Source organism: Phyllostomus hastatus, unplaced genomic scaffold, assembly GCF_019186645.2.
Source record: "Phyllostomus hastatus isolate PE091 unplaced genomic scaffold, TTU_PhHast_1.1 phas_contig_80, whole genome shotgun sequence".
NCBI classification, from domain to species: Eukaryota; Metazoa; Chordata; class Mammalia; order Chiroptera; family Phyllostomidae; genus Phyllostomus; species Phyllostomus hastatus.
This window is the reverse complement of record NW_025333960.1, coordinates 9082380-9103736: the sequence shown is the minus strand read 5'-3', so window position 1 is coordinate 9103736 and position 21357 is coordinate 9082380. Positions and strand designations below refer to the sequence as shown.

At 38.9% G+C, this 21357-nt stretch overlaps 1 pseudogene; it reads right to left on the bottom strand.

The window, feature by feature from the left end:
* Positions 1–18637: 18637 nt before the first annotated feature.
* LOC123826323 lies at positions 18638–20888 on the bottom strand (annotated as a pseudogene).
* Between the last annotated feature and the right edge of the window lie 469 nt (positions 20889–21357).

Sequence of the window (21357 nt, the reverse complement as noted above, 5' to 3'; positions counted from 1 at the left end):
GCATAATCAATAAAATATACTTTAAAAGTGTTTTTGAAGGTATGACAGTCTTGTGCTATGGAAATCTAAGATGAAATTGAGATACTTTCATAAGGTTCAAATTTGGGGATTTTTCTCCAACTTTTTCCACCCCTCCTTTCCAGAGATGGAAAGGCTGAGGCCAAGTAATATGTGGTGGCCCACAACATCCTTAGGACACATTCTGGTTAATATTAAGGCTTCTTCTGGACAAGTCACCTCAAGCCCAGGTGGGTGGCCAGTCTCTCTCCAGCCCTCTCCAAGTCATTCTCTCATTGCCAGCCCCCTAATCTTAAATCAACAACAAAACTAAAAGAGCACAACCACCTTCTAATTTTAAAAGATAGGCAGTATATGTACAAAATAATGAGATGGCTGTACATATACTGATATACAATAGAATAATGCATTATAAGTGAAAAAAAGCAAGTGACAGGAAAATAAATTCAATATGATTTTATTCATGTTTTTTAAAAAATGTATGTGTATGCATGGTTTTAAACAATAAATGGAATAAAATGGAATCACACACATACACACCCTTGTATGGGAGCCTTCTTTCATGATGTGTGTGTGTGTGTGTGTGTGTGTGTGTGTGTGTGTGAGAGAGAGAGAGATTCCTCCCAACCTCAAGAAGAGCTGAGGTCCTAAACTTTCCTTTGAACATACCTTGCCTGGGAATGTTCTCAGCTTAGTGTGGTTCTCTCTGTGCCCCCAGCATTGCCATCAGCCTGTCTCCAAAGCCTGCCAGAGGACCCAGTTAGAGTCATTTTGGGTCTCTCAAAGTCTACCTGCCACCCAAGATGTTATAGGATGGACCCAGCTATAGAAGGAAATTGAGGCATAGAAGAATTCAAGTTTCTGCTAACTTACAACTTCTCCTGAATTCAAAAATGTTGGCCCTAAGAGTGGGGCTGTTCCCTGGGTGGGTGTGACCCATTGGTGTCCCCACCTTTGTTTAAAATGACTCTCCTCAGAATCTCATCACCTATTCAAAAGTTCCCCTCTTCTAGCCCACATGTGAACCACCTCCACGCACATTTTCTAAACTGACCATTCCACTGCACAGAAATATTTAGGATGTGTCCCATTTCTTCTGGAGGTATCTACTGGACCCCTTTACTTTGCAAAATTGCATCTACTTTTCCACTCTAGGAAATGCTCAGAATAAAATACTTTTGGTTTTGTGATTCGGGTGGGTAAAGAGTAGAAGGCTGAACCAGTTTTTCTAGGAGTGTAGGGGCAGGCCTAGGGTGAAGGATTATCTGTCTGTCTAATTTATAAATACTCTGAGAGAAGCTTGAAGGATCCGTGGGAGGTGAATAAGATGGGAAGAGGGTGTGTGGAGCTGTCACTCTCACTCTATGTATTTCTGTATTGTTGAATTTTTTTTAAATGAGCATGAATTCATGTTTTATTTGTGCAATAACAAAAATTAAAAAATAGAGGCTTGGTTGATTAAATGAGTTGTGGATTTATGTATAAATTTTCTATTTGCCTACTTTTTAAGGGCCAGGGATAATTTCTGAAGTAAAGACATCATGAAAAATAGTGCAAAACAAGGTAAGGGAGATGCTGCCTGCACAGGGCTTTCTCAAACATGGTGGTATTTGTGCCCAGATAGTTAAGTTTATGTGGCAGCCTACTTCCAAATCACTTCAAATATGTAAATATATAAGGAAAGCAAGAAACCCACTTCATTGGAAAGACACACACAGGCTGAAAGTAATGGGATGAAAAAAGATACTTCATACAAATGGTAGCCAAAAAAAATGGGAATAGCAATATTTATATCAGACAAAATAGACTTTAAAACAAAAGCTATAACAAGAGACAAAGAGAGACATTACATAATGATAAAGAATTAATCCAAAAAGAGGATTTACCCTTGCAAATATTTATGCACTCAACACAGGAGCACCTAAATATATTTTAACAATCTTGATGGACATAAAGGGAGAGATGAACAGTAATACAGTCTTAAGAGGGGACTTTAATATCCCATTAACATCAATGGATAGACTTTCAAGACAGAAAATCAACATGAAAACAGTGGCCTTATGACACATTAGATTGGATGGATTTAACTGATATTTTTAGAGCATTTCACCCCAACACCACAGAACATTTAAAGGGCACATGGAACATTTTCCAGGATAGACCACATGTTAAGCCACAAAACAATTCTCAATAAATATAAGAAGACTGAAACTGTATCAAGCATCTTCTCTGACCACAATGGTATATAACTAAAAATCAATTGCAAGAAAAAAAAAACAAACAAAAAACACACAAACACATGGAAGCTTAATAACATACAACTTATCAATGAGTTAACAATGAGATCAAGGAATAAATCAAAATATATCTTGACAAATGAAAATGAATACACAACAACCCAAAATCTATGGGGCACGGTCCAAAAAGGAAGCTTACAATGTTACAGGCTCACATCAAGAAATAAATATCAACTAAACAACCTAAACTTACACCTAAAGGAACTAGAAAAAGAACAACAAAACCTAAACTGAGTAGAAATGAAATAATAAAGATCAAAGTGAAAATTAATGAAATAGAATCTAAAAATAAATACAAAAGATCAATGAAACCAAGAGCTGACTTTTTGGAAAGATAAACAAGAGTGATGAAGCATTAATCAGGCTCATTAAGAAAAAAAGAGAGAAGACCTAAATACATAAAATCAGAAATAAAACTGGAGTTCTGGTCAAGATGGCAGTGTAGGCAGACATGGCTTGCCCCTTTGCACAACCACATCAAAATTACAACTAACATATAGAACAACCATCACTCAGAACCATGAGAAATCAAGTTGAATGGAAGTCTGACAACTACAAAATTAAACTACATCCATCGAGACTGGTAGGAGGGGCACAGACATGGAATGGCCTGGTCTCTCACCCACGAATGGTGGATAAAAACTCTGGAGGGACATCTCAGGGGCAAGGAGTCCCAGCCCCACAGCAGGTCCCCCAGCTCAGTATTCCAGTGCCAGGAAAATAAATCCCCACAAATTCTGGCTACAAAAAACAGTGGAGATTGAGTTGGTGAAAGAAACTTGTGGAGCCCCAAGCAGTTCCTCTTAAAAACCTACTCAACTTGGTTTGGGCTCACCTACTCAAACTCACTCCCTCCAATCTCCAGCACCAGGGTGGCAGCTTGAAAGGCACCAGTGTTATACAGGAAGAAATGGAAGTGTCTGTAATCAAGGCGAGCAGGGGTCATTGTCCCTTTGCTAAACCTCTCCCCACAGAGCTGGTAAGCTGGTGCCATGTCTGAGACTCCATCAAAATGGCTGACACTGTTTGCTCCACCTTTGAGATCCCCAAAGGCTCTGCTACACCTAAATTATGTGCCCATTCAAGTGGCTTTTCCATATGAATAACTGGTCTTGGCTCATGTTTCACAAGTTCCTAAATCCTATCAAACAAGCAACAGTTGGCCTCAGTGAGCTCCTGGCTAGGCACTAGCAGCAGCCAGATTAGTTTCACAGCTTGGCTACCCCTGGGAATCTCCAAGCCCAGCACAGTAGCACCCTTGTCTGATTGCTTTGTAGCTCAGGGAGGGTTGCAATGAGCAAAACGCAGGATGGGGCTAACCTTGGCCTTCACAACCCAGGAAACCTCAGAACCAGTGCACTTAGTGGACAGCTACAGAACACTTTGGAGCACTGCCATGCTGTCCCTGCACAGCTGACCCTCCTTGGAGGATGGAGGTTGGTGGTAAGTGGTCACAGCCAACCCTTGCAGGTGACTGGCCTGGATACATCTCTTCCATTGATCTGCTAAGAGCAACGAAAGCTCAACTACAAGAGGAGGAGGTACTCAGCCCACATGAAGGCTGCACCTTGAATACTCTCCTTGGGTGATAGGTGAGGCAGTGCCATTGGACCCTGCAGGACACCTACTACATTAGGGAACACTACCAAGACATGGAGTCAAAGCAGCTCTACCTAATACATAGAAACAAACACAAAGAGGCTGCCAAAAAGAGGAGACAAAGAAACATGGCCAAAATGAAAAGACAGATCAAAACGCCAGAAAAAAAGCTAAATGAAATGGAGATAAGCAATCTATCAGATGCAGAGTTCAAAACACTACTTATAAGGATGCTCAAGGAACTTAATGAGGAACCTCAGCTGCATAAAAAAAGATCCAGTCAGAAATGAAGGATTCACTAGTTGAAATAAAGAACACTTTACAGGGAAACAACAGGAGAGTGGATGAAGCTGAGAATCAAATCAATGATTTGGAACATAAGGAAACAAAAAACAACCAATCAGCACAACAAGAAGAAAAAAGAATCCAAAAAAAATGAGGATAGTATGTATAAACAGCCTCGGGGACAACTTCAAGAGGTCCAACATTTGCATCATAGGGGTGCCAGAAAGAGAAGAGAAAGAGAAAGAAATTGGAAATCTATCTGAAAAAATAATAAAAGAAAACTTCCTTAATTTGGTGAAGGAAATAGACATGCGAGTCCAGGAAGCACAGAGAATCCCAGTCAAATTGGACCCAAAGAGGACCACACCAAGACACATCATAATTAAAATGCTGAAGGTTAAAGATAAAGAGAGAATCTTAAAAGCAGTAAGAAAAAAAAAGAGAGTTACCTACCAAGGAGTTCCCATAAGACTGTCAGTTGATTTCTCAAAAGAAATTTTGTAGGCAAGAAGGGACTGACAAGAAGTATTCAAAGTGATGAAAAGCAAGGACCAAGATTGCTTTATCCAGCAAAGCAATCATTTAGAATGCAGGACCAATAAAGTGCTTCCCAAACAAGGTAAAGCTAAAGGAGTTCATCATCACCAAGCCATTATTACATGAAATGCTAAGTGGATTCATTTAAGAAAAAGAAGATAAAACTATGAACATTAAAATGACAACAAACTCACAACTATCAACAAGTGAATCTAAAAACAAACTAAGCAAACAACCAGAACAGGAACAGAATCACAGAAATGGAGATCACATGGAGGCTTATCTGCTAGGAGAGGGGATAGGGAGAGAGGAAGCAATGGTGTGGGGTCAAGAAGCATAACTGATAGTAATAAAATAGACGAGGGTATGTTAAGTATAGTATAGGAAAGGGAGAAGCCAAAGAACTTGCATGCACAACACATGGACATGAACTAAGGGTGGAGGAATTCCTGTAGCAAAGGGGGGTATTAAATGAAGGGGGACAAAGGGAAAAAAATGGGACAACTGTAACAGCATAGTCAATAAAATATACTTAAAGAAAGAAATTAAAGCTGGGAAGTGACAAATGACATGAAGGAATACAAAGAAAATAACAAAATTCTACAAAAATTTCTATGCCATCAAACTGGACAATCTGGAAGAAATGGATAAATTCCTTGAAGTATACACTCTAAACACAAATGGAAAAAAATCTCAACAAATAATTAGCAAACCAAACTCAGCAATGCTTTCAAAAGACCATACATTATGATCAAGTGGGATTTATTCCTTGGAGGCAAAGCTGATACAATATCTATAAATCAATCAATGTGATGCACCATATAAATAAAATGAAGGATAAAAATCATGTGATCATATCTATAGATGCAGAAAAAATTGAGAAAATATCCAATACCCATTTATGGTAAAAACTTTCAATAAAGTGTTAAGAGAGGGACGATTTCTCAATCTATTAAAGGCTATATATGACAAACCAATAGCTAGCATCATACTTAAGAAGGAAAAGATAAAGTGTTTTCCTAATGAGCAGGAACAAGACAGGAATGTCTACTCTCACCACTCTTACTCAATGTAGTACTAGAAGTTCTAGACAAAGCAATTAGACAAGAGAAGAAATAAAAGGCACCCAAGTTGGAGAGGTAGTAAAACTGTCATTATTTTCAGATAACATGATACTGTACAGAGATTCCACCCAAACTGTACAGAGAATCTTTAATTTCACCAAGAGTACTAGAAATGATAAATAAATTCAATAAAGTAGCAGGATACATGATAAATATTCAGAAGTGAGCTGAATTTTTATACACCAATAGTGTGCTCTCAGAATGGGAAAGTAAGAAAACAGTCCCATTTACAATTGCATCAAAAATATAGCTATGAATAAATTTAACCAAAGAGGTAAAAGACCTGTACTCAGCAAATTATAAGACATGGAAGAAGATACAAATAAATGGAAGCACATGAGGCCTATCCAGAAAGTATCCATCCATGTGATATGAAAAATAGAGACATTTATTGAAGAAGATACAAGAAACATTGTACATGGGACAATGATGCCTCACTTCCCTTCAAAGTAGGCACCTTGGGACCTCACACAGTTCTTCCAATCACCATCAGCTTCCCTGTCATATTTTCCTGAATGTCACTGATGGTCTGAAATCTCTTCCCTTTCAAAGGTGATTTTAGTTTTGGGAAAAGCCAGAAGTCACAGGGTACCAAATCTAGGCTGTAGGATGGCTGAGTCACCAGAGTGATTTGATATTTCACAAAAAAAAAAAAACTCTGCATGAGATGTGATGCATGAGAGGGCAAATTGTCATGATGAAGCTGCCAATCACCAGCTGCCCATAGTTGCAGCCTTCTGAATCATCCAAATAGTTTCCCTGGAGGAATGTTCAAGCTTAATGCAAAATTTGATGCAGATTAATTGCTCTACTCTCTCAGTCATTTTGAATGAGACAGCCACACAGTTCACACGCTCACTCAATGGCATCAACTGCCCCCACTGACTAGAACAGTGAACTCGTCATTGTTCACACATGCACATTCAAGTCCACTCTCTTTGGCTGCCGGGTTACATCGATGTCACACAAACCATTCTTGTTATATTAACAATGGCTGGACTTTTTCCAGATTGACCTTGTATATTGTGCTTATATAGGAAGAATTAACATTGTTAAAATGTCCATAATACCCTAAGCAGTCTATAGATTCAATGCAATCCCTATTAAAATATCAATAGTTTTTTCTTCACAGAACTGGAACAAATAATACAAAAAATTATGGAACAACAAAAGATCCTGAATAACCACAGTAATAGAGAAAGAACAACAAAGTTGGAGGTATCACACTACCTGATCTCAAACTATACTACAAGGCTATAATAATCAAAATAGCATGGTACTGGAATAAAAAGAGATGCATAGATAAATATAGAATACAGATCCCAGGAATAAACTCAGACTTTTGTGGTCAAGTAATATATGACAAAGATGTCAAGGACACAATAGGGTAAAGATAACTATTCAAAATTGGACAGATACATGCAAAAATATAAAACTAGACCACCTTCTTACACCATATACAAGAATAAATACAAACTGGATTAAAGATTTAAATGTAAGACTTGAAACCATAAAACTACTAGAAAAACCATGGCAGTAAAGTTTGGCATTCTTTTAGCAATTTTCTGATATATCTTGTTGGACAAGGGAAACAAAAGGGAAAACTAATGGGACTACATGAAACTAAAGTTTTTGCACAGTAAAGGAAACCATCAGCTAAATGAAAAGACAATCTACTGAATGGAAGAAGATTGTCAATGATACATGTAATAAAAGGTTAATATCTACATTTTATGGTGAACTCATACAACTCAACATCCCAAAAACAAACAATCTAATTTAAAAAATAGAGAGAGGACATGAATAGACACTTCTCCAAAAAAGACATACAGATGGCCAATAGACATATGAAAATATGTTTAATGTCACTAATCATCAGAGAAAAACAAATTAAAACCACAATAAGATATCATCTGACATCTGTTGGATTGGTTATCATCAGTAAATCAACAATAAGTTTTGGTTGGCCAGAATGTGGAGAAAAGGGAACCCTCAGGCACTCTTGGTGGAATGCAGGTTGGTGCAGCCACTATGGAAAACAGGATGGAGGCTCTCCATAAAAGTAAAAGTGAAATTGTCTTATGACTCAGCAATTCCACTTCTGGGAATATATTTGAAGAAACCCAAAACACTAATTTGGAATAATATATACACCCCTATGTTCATGGCAGCATTACTTATAATAGCCAAGATATGGAAGCAACTCACATGTCCATTAATAGATGAGCGAATAAAAAATTCTGTGTTATGTGTGTAGGTGTGCGTTCACATATATATAAGAATATATGAGTATATACAATGGAATATTACTTTACCATAAAAATGAATGAAATCTTATCATTTGCAAGTACATGGATGAAACCAAAGGATATGCTAAGTGAAATAAGTCATACGGAGAAAGACAAATACCAGATGATTTTCACATATATGTGGAATCTAAAAAAGAAAATAAACAAAGAAGAAACAGACTCACAAACACATAGAAGATATTGATGGTTGCGAGAGGGAAAGGGGTTTATGATCTGACTGAATAACATGAAATGATTCAGAAGTACAAATTGACAGTTACAAAATGGTCACAGGGATGTAAAGTGCAGCACAGGAAATACAGTCAATAATATTGTGATAACTGTGTATTGTGCCAGGTAGGTACTTGAATTATTGGGGAGATCAGTTAATAAGTTATATCATTTACCACTAATATTAGCTCAATATTTTATCACTAATATAATTAGTACACTTGAAACTAATAAAAATAATATTAAATGTAAACTGTAATTGAAAAATAAAATTAAAAAATAAAAATAAAACAAATATATAAGAAAAGCACCCACATCAGTTTAGTCTTACTTGTGAAATTCTATAAAGCTCAGCAGTGGTCAGAATCTGTTCCCAAATGAAACCTCGCTAAAAGTGTTCAAGGAGGTTATAAGTGATGCAAGATCAACTAATATCACATACAAAGACGTCTCTGTATTCTATATTCACTTTTTAGAATGTTCAATTTTATCTTAATTTTTCAAAAACAGCAAGTGAAAATATCTCCACCATAAGAATAAAATATTGAAATACGATTAGTTTTCTAGTTTTCACAAATAGGTGATGTGGATTAAGGGGGAAACTATACATAGTAGCTGAAAATAAGAAACTTTGCATGTAAAATGGGACACAAACTTGCTGCTGAAACCATTAGCTAGGTAAAAGTGCTCTGCATAGCATATTTTTATCATTACTCTTTGTTAACATAGGACCATTTAAATAAAACATGAAAAAGATTACTTACGGAGTATTAACCTAGAAAGTAAATATTGAGCTTGCACCAGATAATTCAATAAAATCAAATGTAGTAAAACAAACTTTCTTGTGAATAACATCAATTTAATAAAACCACAACAAAAAACCCCTGAAGCATTGATTAGCAAATACGTCCACTTTTAATGTTGTTATAAATAGTATGAGACGCCTCCAAATGTGACTATGTTTATATTCTACTTACATGGAGAGTTAAGACAAATGAGACCTGACACAGAATACCATTTTAAGGATGTACTGGATAGTATACCTTCACACCCTGGCATGAGGGACTTCTGGTTCTAATAGTGGTCCATGACGGTTCCATAGGGACAGCCAAATTCTCTGGGCTAAGAATGCAAAATGCGCACAGTGTACTTAGAGGTGGAAGCATCTAAAAGAGGAAGATTTGCTTTCCTGAAGTTACCATCTTGCCATTGGTCCCATTTTTTCTAAGTACCCATGCTGTTCTGCATTCCTTGGTTTTCATTAGATTCCAAGGACTGGCCTGTGTTTAGAGCAATGTTCCAGTGTCCATCATCTAAATGTGATTTTGCTTTGAACATGATTTTAATGTGTTGCTTCACAGATTCTTTGTTCATCATGTAAACCTACATGAGAGCCACTTGAATTCTGAAATGGATCATACTATTAAACAAGGGAGCTTCTCAAAACCTCTTTTGTACTCTTACTTCCAAGAATTGTTTTTTGACCATTTGTCATTATCCATGTTTTCAGTAATTTTCCAGCTGTTGAATGGAGTTTCTTTTTCTTGACCCACAGCAACAAGAAAGAATGCTAGACCAATGGTTTCTCAAGCTTCCACAGTTTGAGACTGGTATAGAATAATAGCAATTTGTTGCCTTCCCCCACATTTTGGTATTTGGCCTTGGACATCTTTGGCTACCTATGATAATCAGAGTCACTATTCTGTGTGTCTTTCATTTGGTATACAAAAATGTATAGTGCTTCCTGGGGATGTGGAGTCTTTTTGAGGAAGTAAAATGTTCCCAAAGTGCCAACAGAAGTTTACCAAATTTAAAGAAGCCATTGGATTGTAGTATGTGACCCTGAATGTAGACAGGCAAATTCAGCCTTGACCACCAGCTGGATGGAAACAGCACACCTCTTCTCAATTCTCTGGTGCACAAAGTTCACCAGGGCACACAGTTCTCTGGCCTCCACAGTCCACTGGTGTTAGTCACGTTGGACTTAAAAATAACAAACAGGCAATCAATGAGCCCAGGACATTATGCTCCATGGGGAGTGGTCCACACTGGCTGAGGCTTATCTCCATTTGTGATTTATGCCATCACAGCGTGCTCTGCATTTTTATGTTTGTTTTCTAAAGGAATCTGATAGATCTCATTCCTAAAACAGAATCTTGCTCCCATGGTTGAGGATCACTGATTTAGAGAGCAGCAAAGGAAATCTAGAAATATCTGGAAAGGGTAAGTGAGGGAAATAAGAGGAAAAGGAGGCCCAGAGTCTAGATTTCCTACTTTCTCAAGTATGTCAAATCGTGAAGGACATGGTCTTTCAAAGGAAAATCAGTATTAGGTTCAAACCCACTGTTCTCAAATAGGCATTAATAATTGCTTTTTTGTATGAATGCCTGAAAACATGTTTGTCTCATCAGAATTCTGTTTGTTTTAGTCAGCTTTGGCTGCTATAACAAAATAACAGACTGGGGGGCTTAAAAAATAAGCATTTATTTTTCACATTTCCAGAGCCTGAAAGTCCAAGATCAAGGTACTAGCAAGTTCTGTATCTGGTGAATGCCTTTTTCCTGGCTTCTTGCAGTACCACATGGTGGTGGTGAGGGGAGGGAGAAAATGTGGTCTCTTCCTCTTCTTATAAGAACACTAGTGTCATCATAGGGGCCCCACCCTCATGACTTCATCTAAATCTAATTACCTCACAAAGGCCTCACCTTCTAACATACCAATCATATGAAGCATTAGGATTTCAACATATTCACTCTCAGGTGACACAAACAGCCATCCATAGCAGGCACCAACATTTGACTCCAGTCTCCTTCCTGGTTTCTCACTCATTCTAATTTCTCTTGGAATAATTTAACTAATTGATCTTACAGAAATTTCTTTTTGTTTCTATTATAGCAACAATATTTTCAAGGAAAAGAAGAAATAAGGCAAAATTTTGCAATATATGGTTTTATTTTGTGTGTGCTTTTTCAACAAATCAAAATGTTTATATTTAAAATTTTCCTGACAGAACATTTCAAGCATATCCAAAAGTAAAGAGACCAGTACAAGGAACCCCACGTAGCCATCATCTACCTTCAACAATTATCAGTACATGGCTGATTCTGCTTCATTCCCCCAATCACCACTGGAGTATTTAAAAGCAAGTCCAAGATACCATGTTATTTCTTCAGTAAATACTTCAGTGATTATTTTAGAGAATAGCTGATATAAACAGGAAGTACAAATTCAAAGGCAGAAAAGTTACTAAGTCACGATCTTCCCTTTGTTTCCCTCCAGTCAAGTCCAGCTCCTCAGAGGTAGTGATTATAACTAGTTTCTAACTGCAGTAGGCTCCCCCTATCAACAGGGGTATGTTCAAAGACTCTCAGTGGATATAGTACCAGACACTGTACAAAATGTTTTTTCCCATATATATATATATATAACTATGATAAATATTAATTTATAAATTAGGAACAGTAAGCAATTAACAATAACGACTAATAAAAAAGAATGATTATAACAATATATTGTAGTAAAAGTTAGATGAATGTGGTCTCTCTCAAACTATTTTATTATATTGTACTCACCCTTTTTCTTGTAATGATATGAGATGTCTAAGGACAACAAAAATACAACTAAACCACAGAAAAAAACATCATTCAGAACCACCTGAAAATCAAGCTGAATGGAAGTCCTACAACTAGCAACTTAAAGAAGCCACATAGAGTCCTGGCTGGTGTGGCTCTGTGGATTGAGGGCCAGCCCGGGAACCAATGGGTCACTGGTTCGATTCCCAGTCAGGGTGTGTGAGAGGCAACCACACATTGATGTTTCTCTCCCTCTCTTTCTCCATCCCTTCTTCTCTGTCTAAAAATAAATAAATAAAATATTTAAAAATATAGATTATATTTTAAAAAATGAAGCCACATAGAGACTGGTAGGAGGGGGTAGTAGGGGGTAGGAGGGATGGAGGTGTGGTGGCAGAGATGCAGAATGGGCTGGCCCCACATCACATGTGGCAGACAAAAATCAGGAGGGATATCTCCTGTGGAGGTTCCCCCCTTGATGAGAGAGGGGTCTCAGCCAGGCCTCCCAGTGCAGGGTTCCAATGGCAGGAAGAGAAGTCTCCATAACTTCTGGCTGTAAAAACCAGTGAGTATAGAGGCTGAGGGATATGGAGCCTTCTGGAGTCCCAGGCATTTCCTCTTAAAGAGTCCACACAAGGCCTTACTCCAACTTGCTCCCTCTGAGATCCATCATTAGAAGAGCAGCTTGAAAGTCACCAGAGACATATGGGGAGGAACTTATTTGTCTGGCATGGCTGAGAGCTAGAGAGGCAGCTTTCTCCCAGACAGAAGTGCTGGCAGAGGCCATTGTTCCTTTTCTGAGCTCTTCCATACAAAGCTGGCAGACTGGTGCCATAACTGAGTCTCTATCAACCTGGCTCACATGGTTCATTCTACCCTAGTGATTCTCTGAGACCTCCCAACCCACCAACTTTGGGACCCAACAAAGCTGTTTCCAATGGATTTTTCATACAAATGGCCTGTCTTGACTCATGATTCAGACTTAACTAAAATCTCTCAAACATATAATATCTGGCCTCAGGACAGCCTGTATCTCTTACTAAGTGACTTCAGGAGCTCAGCACTAGCAGCAGCAAGCCTTGGTTCACACCTTGGTGTCGCTTGGGCAACTCCAAGCCCAGTATAATCAGCAGTCATCTGCAGATTGCTTTGTAGCTCATGCTGGGTGGCCCCAGGCAGAACACAGGTGGCAGCAGACCTTAGCTTAAACCTTTCAGGAGGCCCTAGAGTCAGCGCACCAAGTGGACAGATTTTTCAAAAAATGTTAATAATATATTTTATTTAACCTGATACAGAGTTAGGCAATAGTAAGATCACAGTTGATCATATGGGAAATAACACAATAATAAGTAATAATAAAAGAGTCAACTACTTTTTAAAAATTATATTTCATTGATTATGTATTACAATTGTCCCAATTTTTCCCCCATTGCCCCCCTCCACTCAGCACACCTCCCTCCCTCAGGCAATCCACACATCTTTGTTCATGTTCATGGGTCATGCCTATAAGTTCTTTGGCTTCTGCATTTCCTATATGGTATTCTACATACTCATGACTATTCTGTAACTACCAATTTGTGCTTCTTAATCCCTTCACCTTTTCACCTATTCCCTCATTCCCCACTCTCATCTGGCAGCCATTAAACCATTCTCCATATTCATAATTCTGTCTCTGTTCTGCTTGTTTGCTTAGTTTGTTTTTTAGATTCGGTTATTAATAGATATGTATTTATCACCATTTTATTGTTCATAGTTTTGATCTTCTTTTTTGTAAGTATCTTTAACATTTCATATAATACTGGTTTGGTGATGATGCACTCCTTTAGCTTTTTCTTGTCTGGGAAACTCTTTATCTGCCCTTTAATTCTAAATGATAGCTTTGCTGGGTAGAGTAATCGTGGTGGTAGTTCCTTGTTTCTCATCACTTTGATTATTTCTTTCTAATCCCTTCCAGCTTGTAAAGTTTCTTTTGAGAAATCAGCTGACAAAGTTATGGGAACTCCCATGTAGGTAACTAAGTGATTTTCACTTGCTGCTTTTAAGATTCTCTCTTTATCTTTAACCTTTGACATTTTGATTATTATGTGTCTTGGTGTGGACCTCTTTGCAACCATCTTGTTTGGGAATCTCTGTGCTTCCTGGACTTGCATGTCTATTTTCTTCACCAAATTAGGGAAGTTTTCTTTCACTATTTTTTTCAAATAGATTTCCAGTTGCTTGCTCTTTCTCTTCTCCTTCTGGCACCCCTATGATGCAAATATTGGTACACTTGACGTTGTCCAAGAGGCTCTTTATGCTATCCTTGTTTTTTAAATTTATTTTCTACTTGCTGTTCTGATTGTTTTTCTTTTTTTCTTTCTTTCTTAGGTTCAAAATAATTTACTTGATTCTCAGCTTCCTTCCCTCTACTGTTCATTTTCTGAAAATTGTTCTTTATTTCAGTTAGTGTATCCTTCATTTCTAACTGAATCTTTTTTATGCCATTGAAGTCCTAAGTTTCTTAAGCATCCTTATAAACAGTGTTTTGAACTTTGCATTTGATAGATTGTTTATCTCCATTTTGTTGAGTTCTTTTTTGGAGTTTTATTCTGTTCTTTCATTTGGGCCATGTTTCTTTATCCTTCATTATGATTGCCTTCCTATGTTTTTTTCTATGTAATAGATAGAGCTGCTTTGACTCCCTGTCTTGGTAGCATGGCCTAATGTAGTAGGGGTCCTGTAGGGTCCAGTGACATGGCCTCCCCTATCACCTAAGTGGGTATCCGAAGTGCACCATCCATGTGGGCTCAGTACACTCTCCTCTTGTAGTTGAACTTTGATTGCTATTGGCAGGTCAATGGAAGGGATTTACCCAGGCTACTCAGCTGCAAGGACTGGCTGTGACCACTGACCACCAAACTCCACCTCCATGGAAGATCTGCTGTGCAGGGGCCCTCTCCACAGAGCAGGGCTTTTTAAGGAGTACTCTGATGTCAGCCTGTGTTCTGTCTGGGGCCACTTGATATAAGCTATAAAGTGATGTGTAGCTGGACATTTCTTGTGCTGTTCTTGGAAGTGCCCTAGCAGGGCCAGGCTGTGAAGCAAGGCCAGCTGCTCTTAATGACAGGCCTGGGGCCACTTAGCAAGTTACCAGAGCTTGCTGACACCAGCTTCTGCTTATCTGAGAGGGTTTAGGAAGATCAGAAGCATGAGCCAAGACAAGTCATTAGTATGGAAAAGTCACTGTTAAGAACATGGGTGGGCCTGTAAGTTGGGTGGGGAGGAGTCTTGGGGAATCACCAGGGTGGGGCAAACATTGTGAGCCAGGTTGGTGGAGTCTCAAATATGGTGGCTGCCACACTCTGTGACTCTGTGCGGGGGCGGTTCAGAAGAGAGGCAATGGCTTCTGCTAGCAGTTCTGTCTTATAGAAAGCTGTCTCCCAACTCATCCTGGTCCCCAACACTTTGGTTCCTTCCCACATGCCACTGGTGTCTTTCAAGTTGCTGCTCCAGTGCTGGAGCCAGCTAGAGTGAGTCTGGGTAAGTTCATGTGTGGGCCCTGTAAGAGGAATGCCTGGCAATCCAGCAGTCTCTTCCACTGACTCAATGTCCACTAGTTTTTACAGCCAGAAGCCATGGGGACTTATCATCCTGATACAAGAACCCTGGGTGGGGGACTTGGTGTAGGGCTGGGATCCATCCCTCCCAGGATATCCCTCCTGATTTTTATTCACCACACATGGGTGTGGAACCAGCCCAAAATGTGTCTTAGCATCTCCATGTCTGTGCCACACCTACCAGTGTAGATGATGTGGTGTCATCCAATTCTGTGGTTGCAGAACCTCCATTCAGCTCAGTTTGGGTCAGTTCTGAGTAATGGTTGTTCTACTGTTTAGTTGTAATTTTGATGTCATTGTGTAAGGAGGCGAGCTGTGTTTACCTAGGCTGCCATCTTTGAGATCTCTTTGCCCCAAGAATAGCTTCAGACCATGTCAAAGCACAACAAAACCAGCTCCACAAGAGACACACTCAAGAGGCAGTCTTAGTAGGCAACAGAACCCTACTGAGGTAAGTCCTTCTCTATGGGGTTGGCCCCAGCATAGCTGATCCTCCTCAGTGATTATAGACAGCTCTTACAGTCAATGGGCCTGGGGGTAAATCCCTCCCTTTGAGATGCCAATCGTATCAAGGCTCAACTACAACAAAGGGCTGTACACAGCCTACATTGGGGGTATACCTGGAGTACACAATTCAGATGAATGAGGAGACTCTGCCACTGGACCCCACAGGACACCTACTACATAGGCCACTCTACCAAGCACAGATATAGCAGCTCTGTAGCAGTTCTACCTAATACACAGAAACAAACACAGGGTGGTTGCCAATATGAGGAGACAAAAAAACATGTCTTATAAAGAACAGAAAAAAACCTACAGCAAAAGAACTAAACAAAATGAAGATAAGCAACCTACTATATGCAGAGTTCAAAACATTGGTTATAAGGATACTCAAGGAATTTAGTGAGGACCTCAACAGCATAAAAAAGATCCAGTCAGAAATGAAAGATACACTATTTGAAATAAAGAAAAATTTACAGAGGAGCAACAGTAGAGTGGATGAAGCTAATAATAAAATCAATGATGTGGATCATAAGGAAGCAAAAAACAACCAATCAGAACAAGAAGAAAGAAAAAATATGAAAAGAAAAAGGATAGTATAAGGAGCCTTTGGGACAATTTCAAGCATACCAACATTCACATTGTAGTGGTAGCCAAGAAAAGAAAGAGCAAAAAATTGGAAATCTATTTGAACAAAATAATGAAGAAATCTTCCTTAATTTGGTGAAAGAAATAGACAGGGAAGTCCAGGAAGCACAGAGAGTCCTAAACATGATGGATGCAAAGAGGCCCACTCCAAGATATATTATAATCAAAAGGTCAAAGGTTAAAGATAAAGAGAGAATCTTAAAAGCAGCAAGAGAAAAGCACTTAGTTACCTACATGGGAGTTTCCATAACTTTGTCAGCTGATTTCTCAAAAGAAACTTTTCAGGCTAGAAGAGATTTGCAAGAAATATTCAAAGTAAGGAAAACTAGGGACCTATAGTGAAGATTGCTCTATCCAGCAAAGAAATCATTTAGAGTAGAAGAGCAGATAAATAGCTTCCCAGAGAGGAAAAAAACTAAAGGAGTTCATCATTACCAAACCATTATGTGAAATGTTAAAGGGACTTATTTAAGAAAAAGAAGACCAAAACTATGAACAATAAAATGGCAATAAGTACATATCTATCAACAATTGAATCTAAAAAGCAAACTAAGCAAACAAGCAGAACAGAGACAGAATCATGGATATGGAGAGTGTTTTGATTTTTGCAGATGGGAGGGGATGTGAAGGAATGGATGAAGAAGTGAGGGGATTAAGAAGTACAAATAGGTAGTTATAGAATATCCATGGTAATATAGAGTACAGTATAGGAAAGGGAGTAACCAAAGAATTTATATGCATGACTCATGGACATGACCAAAGATGTGGGGATTGCCTGAGGGTGTGGGGTTGTGGGTAGAGGGGGACAAGGGGGAAAAACTGGGACAGCTGCAATATTATAATCAATACAATATAATTTAAAAGGAGATTTCTTCTAGAAATTGGCATCCAAATAGACTGATTCATGTATCATTGATGGCAACGCTGGTGAAAGTAGTAAGACTGGACTATATACTGAGCTCAATGTAGATCAATTAATATTTGTGGCTTAATTGATCCTGGAGCTACTTAAGATGGAGGTTACTCACTACTAAATTTTTTAATTACCCATTTATACCACTCTGTCTTGGCCATACATAGAATGTAAGAACTAGAAGGGCCCTTAGCACAAATTTAGTCAAGTCCTGGGAGGTGAAAGAATTGAGACTATGGCGGTCAAGCTGGTAGTGGAAAAGGAATCAGAGTCTGGTTCTCGTGCATCCAGCACTCTGTCCACTGTGTCTCCTATGTTCTTCCCCAGCCTGTTGTGTTGGAGCTCATTTTGCCTGTGTTAGACACATTAACATTAACGATAATTGAGGGCAGACACTGCATGCTCTTAAATATGCCTTTGGAGAAAGAATCCTTATGGTGTTCGATGGAGCAGCCAATAGTGCTTTACATGCCACAGCTGGCCTTAGAAAATTCTTCCTGGGGTTCAAGACATTCTCAAACAGCTCCCTTCTAGCAAAACATAGCCAAGGTCCCAGAATGGACTCTTCTCCTCTCTACTCACTGTGTACAGTCACCTTAAGCTTAGAATGCATTTGTGCCATGGTAAAGAGTGTATGAGGCTCCCTTATATCCAACAGTTTATGTGCTCCTCCTCTTTCGGGTGAATATTTGTAACCTTTGTTTTACATGAAAGAAAGTGAGATTCAGACATCCTCAGTCACCAGACCAAAGTCATGTGGTCAGTAAGGGCAAAGCCAGGGTTTCAGTGATAGCCTGTGGCCCCCAGCCCAGTGCTCTATGTTCACATCACAGCTGGTTCAAACACAAAACTGGGTAAATGTCCCTATGTAATGAGAATGTATAAAACTTGACCACTGTTTTGGAAGTATGTTGTTTGCTTTGGCACCAATTTTAATTTAGTAATTTGGGAGAGGGCATTTCCAGCAAGGGGAAAAGTGGGTGGTAGGGAATTAAAAGAGTTTATATTTCTGGAGCATGAAATGGGGGTCAGGCAACAGTGAGAGCAGAAGCTAGGGAGGTGGCTGTAGCCAGTTCATGGACCACAGCTTTTACACCACGAAGAACTTGGATTTTATCTTCTAACTAGCAGATAAGAAATGAAGATTGTAAGTGAGGAGTAATATGGAAGTATTTGCATTTCACAGAGGTCATTTGGCAGGCCATGAGGATGATGGATTGAAGGTGCAAGGACCAGAGGCAGAAGGGCCAGCTGGCAAGCTACATACACTTCAGAGTAATGAGAGATGGGAGAGGCAGAGGTGGGAGGAAAGGAATGCATGGCCCCAAGGCCCAAGGCAGAGAGCACATGAGAAGGGCTAATTTATTTGCACTATCTCCTAATGTTATAATGTAAGATGTGGTATTGTTCTCTGGTTTAATTTTTTCCCCCAATAGCATTGACTTCATTCATGTTAAATCTCCTGAAATGATATCTGTTGCATTTCAATGCTCATTAATGTAAATGGCTGAGCAAATCCTTTTCACTGGGTACTTAGTATCCCACATAGTTAAAAGTCACTTTGACACAGCCTAGGACACTCCCACACTAAAACAGTGCTTTATTTTGAAATTTAAACCCATTATTATTCCCATGTTATGGTTTTTCAGCTGTCAAGTATACAAGGTAAAGAAAAAAATGTAGTTAGACAGGGGTTGCATCTGGAAAATACATTTCCTAAACTCCATATATGTGTTCCAGACTGCTGGGCCCCAAGTCCATCTATGAACTCCAGGGTTGCTGCTATCATGAGCAGCATACTAAAGCTACATGACCTGCATAGTCTCTTAATGTTGTATACATCAAGTCAATTAATGTATCAACCTGTAACAGAGTGGGCACTTTTAACTGAACATGGCCAAATATTCAGTCTTTTGAACTTTACATCATCATTTGATACTAAACAATGAAGCAAATCTCAACAACAGTATATACTAAAACAGCTTTGCATTTACAAAAGATTGTTTCCAATACGGATTAATCTGGGTAATTAATTGGTTTATGTGGCTTTATTGAAGAAAAATAAGTCAATTACTAGCGGAGCTATTAGTTGATCACTCGCTCATTGACAACCTGCGTCTTTTATTCAGTGCTCTACTAAACAGTGTATTGGGAGATAGATTAACTGATAACTCCAAGTCTCCTAACAATTTAAATGAAAGTTACAAAATGTTTGGGATCCTATTTTGGAATTCAAAGGGTGTTTGACTTCCAATTTCCATTCTCTGTGGCACAAGAAGGTCATTCCTTTATTGACATGCATAAAATACGTCATATTTCCTGTTCTGTTGATTCTATAAATTCAATACCAATTCTCCAGCCACATCAGTTATGAGCATAAAGTATATCATGTAACCTCAGATCTCTAACAGTGGAAAGCAAACAAGAATGGTGCTGCTAGAACAATGCTGCTTCCTTTGATGTGACAACTGAGCATTCATCTCCCTCCCCCTCAGGTGACTTCTTCAGCGTGTTAGGGCAGTGAGGAATGGTGTTGGTCTCATAACCAAGTTAGAGTGAAGACACTGGCCACATAATACACATGCTCCATTTTTTAAAAATTCTGAATCGTGAGCAACTTCTCTCTTGTAACTACAGTTTCTAAAAGCAGTTACTGTCCAAATCTGGAAGAACTTATGCCTTCTCAGATGAGCATGTGAATGAATGGAGGAAGGTAAACAAAAAATAAAATAAAAAAATATGAGGTCTGATAGGGGAGTAGCCAGATAAGAAAATAAAAAAGGAACAGCAGTTTAAAGTTTATTCTGGTTATAATGCAGGTTATTCTGACTGAAAGGTAGCAATACATGGCATACTTCTGAGTCCATTCCCGAGATGTTCTGTTGTACTTATCTCTGTCTGTTTTATAGATCCGTGCAGTCTCTGGCACTAGGGGGTATCTAGGTTTGGATCACATGGCAGTGTACAAATGGATAGAAAAACTTTAGAAACAGTAAAGAGGGGATCACTGTCATCTTAGACTATTGAGACAAAAGCTGCCATTACAGTTAATATTGGATGATAAATTCTTGTAAATGCAGTCTTAGGTGGTTTGAAGGGGTAGTCTGTAGGAAAATGAATTGTCAAAAAGAATACACTGCTTTGATGTGGACTGTCACCAGGTTCCATAGTTGTGGCTTCCCAATGAAACATATCGTCTCCAGCTGGACCTATAGTACATTGTGCTGGAGGGTCAATGGCCAAATCACTAAGTTCCTTATCAATCTGATTCAACGCCATAGTCTCTGCTTTGTGTATGGCTCCCCCTATCTCGGTGTATGCACAAAGGCCCAGCCAAAATGCTTGATGATCTTGGCAGCAGGGAAGAATTGTCTGTTTCTCACCGGCTCTGCCAGACACAGGTGCTGAGAGGCCAGAGCTCCCCTTTGGCTGAGTCTCCAGCCTCCTCCCCACACAGCAGCCAGTGCCTCCCAGGCACAGGGCTCACACACATGACACAGCCACAAGATCTGGTTTAATTTTTCTTGAAAAAAATTTAGGACATAATGAACATATGACCAAATGCATAGGTCTTAATGTTCAGCCTGGTCAGTTTTGACAACTGTATAACTCATGTGACCATCAGGTAACTCCAGGTGCAGACACTGTGAGAAGTGAGCAACATTTAACACATTTTTTCCTGCCACTCATCTAAGATACATTGCCCTGGAATAATGCCAGCATTATAGCCTTCTGATTTCTTTATTTT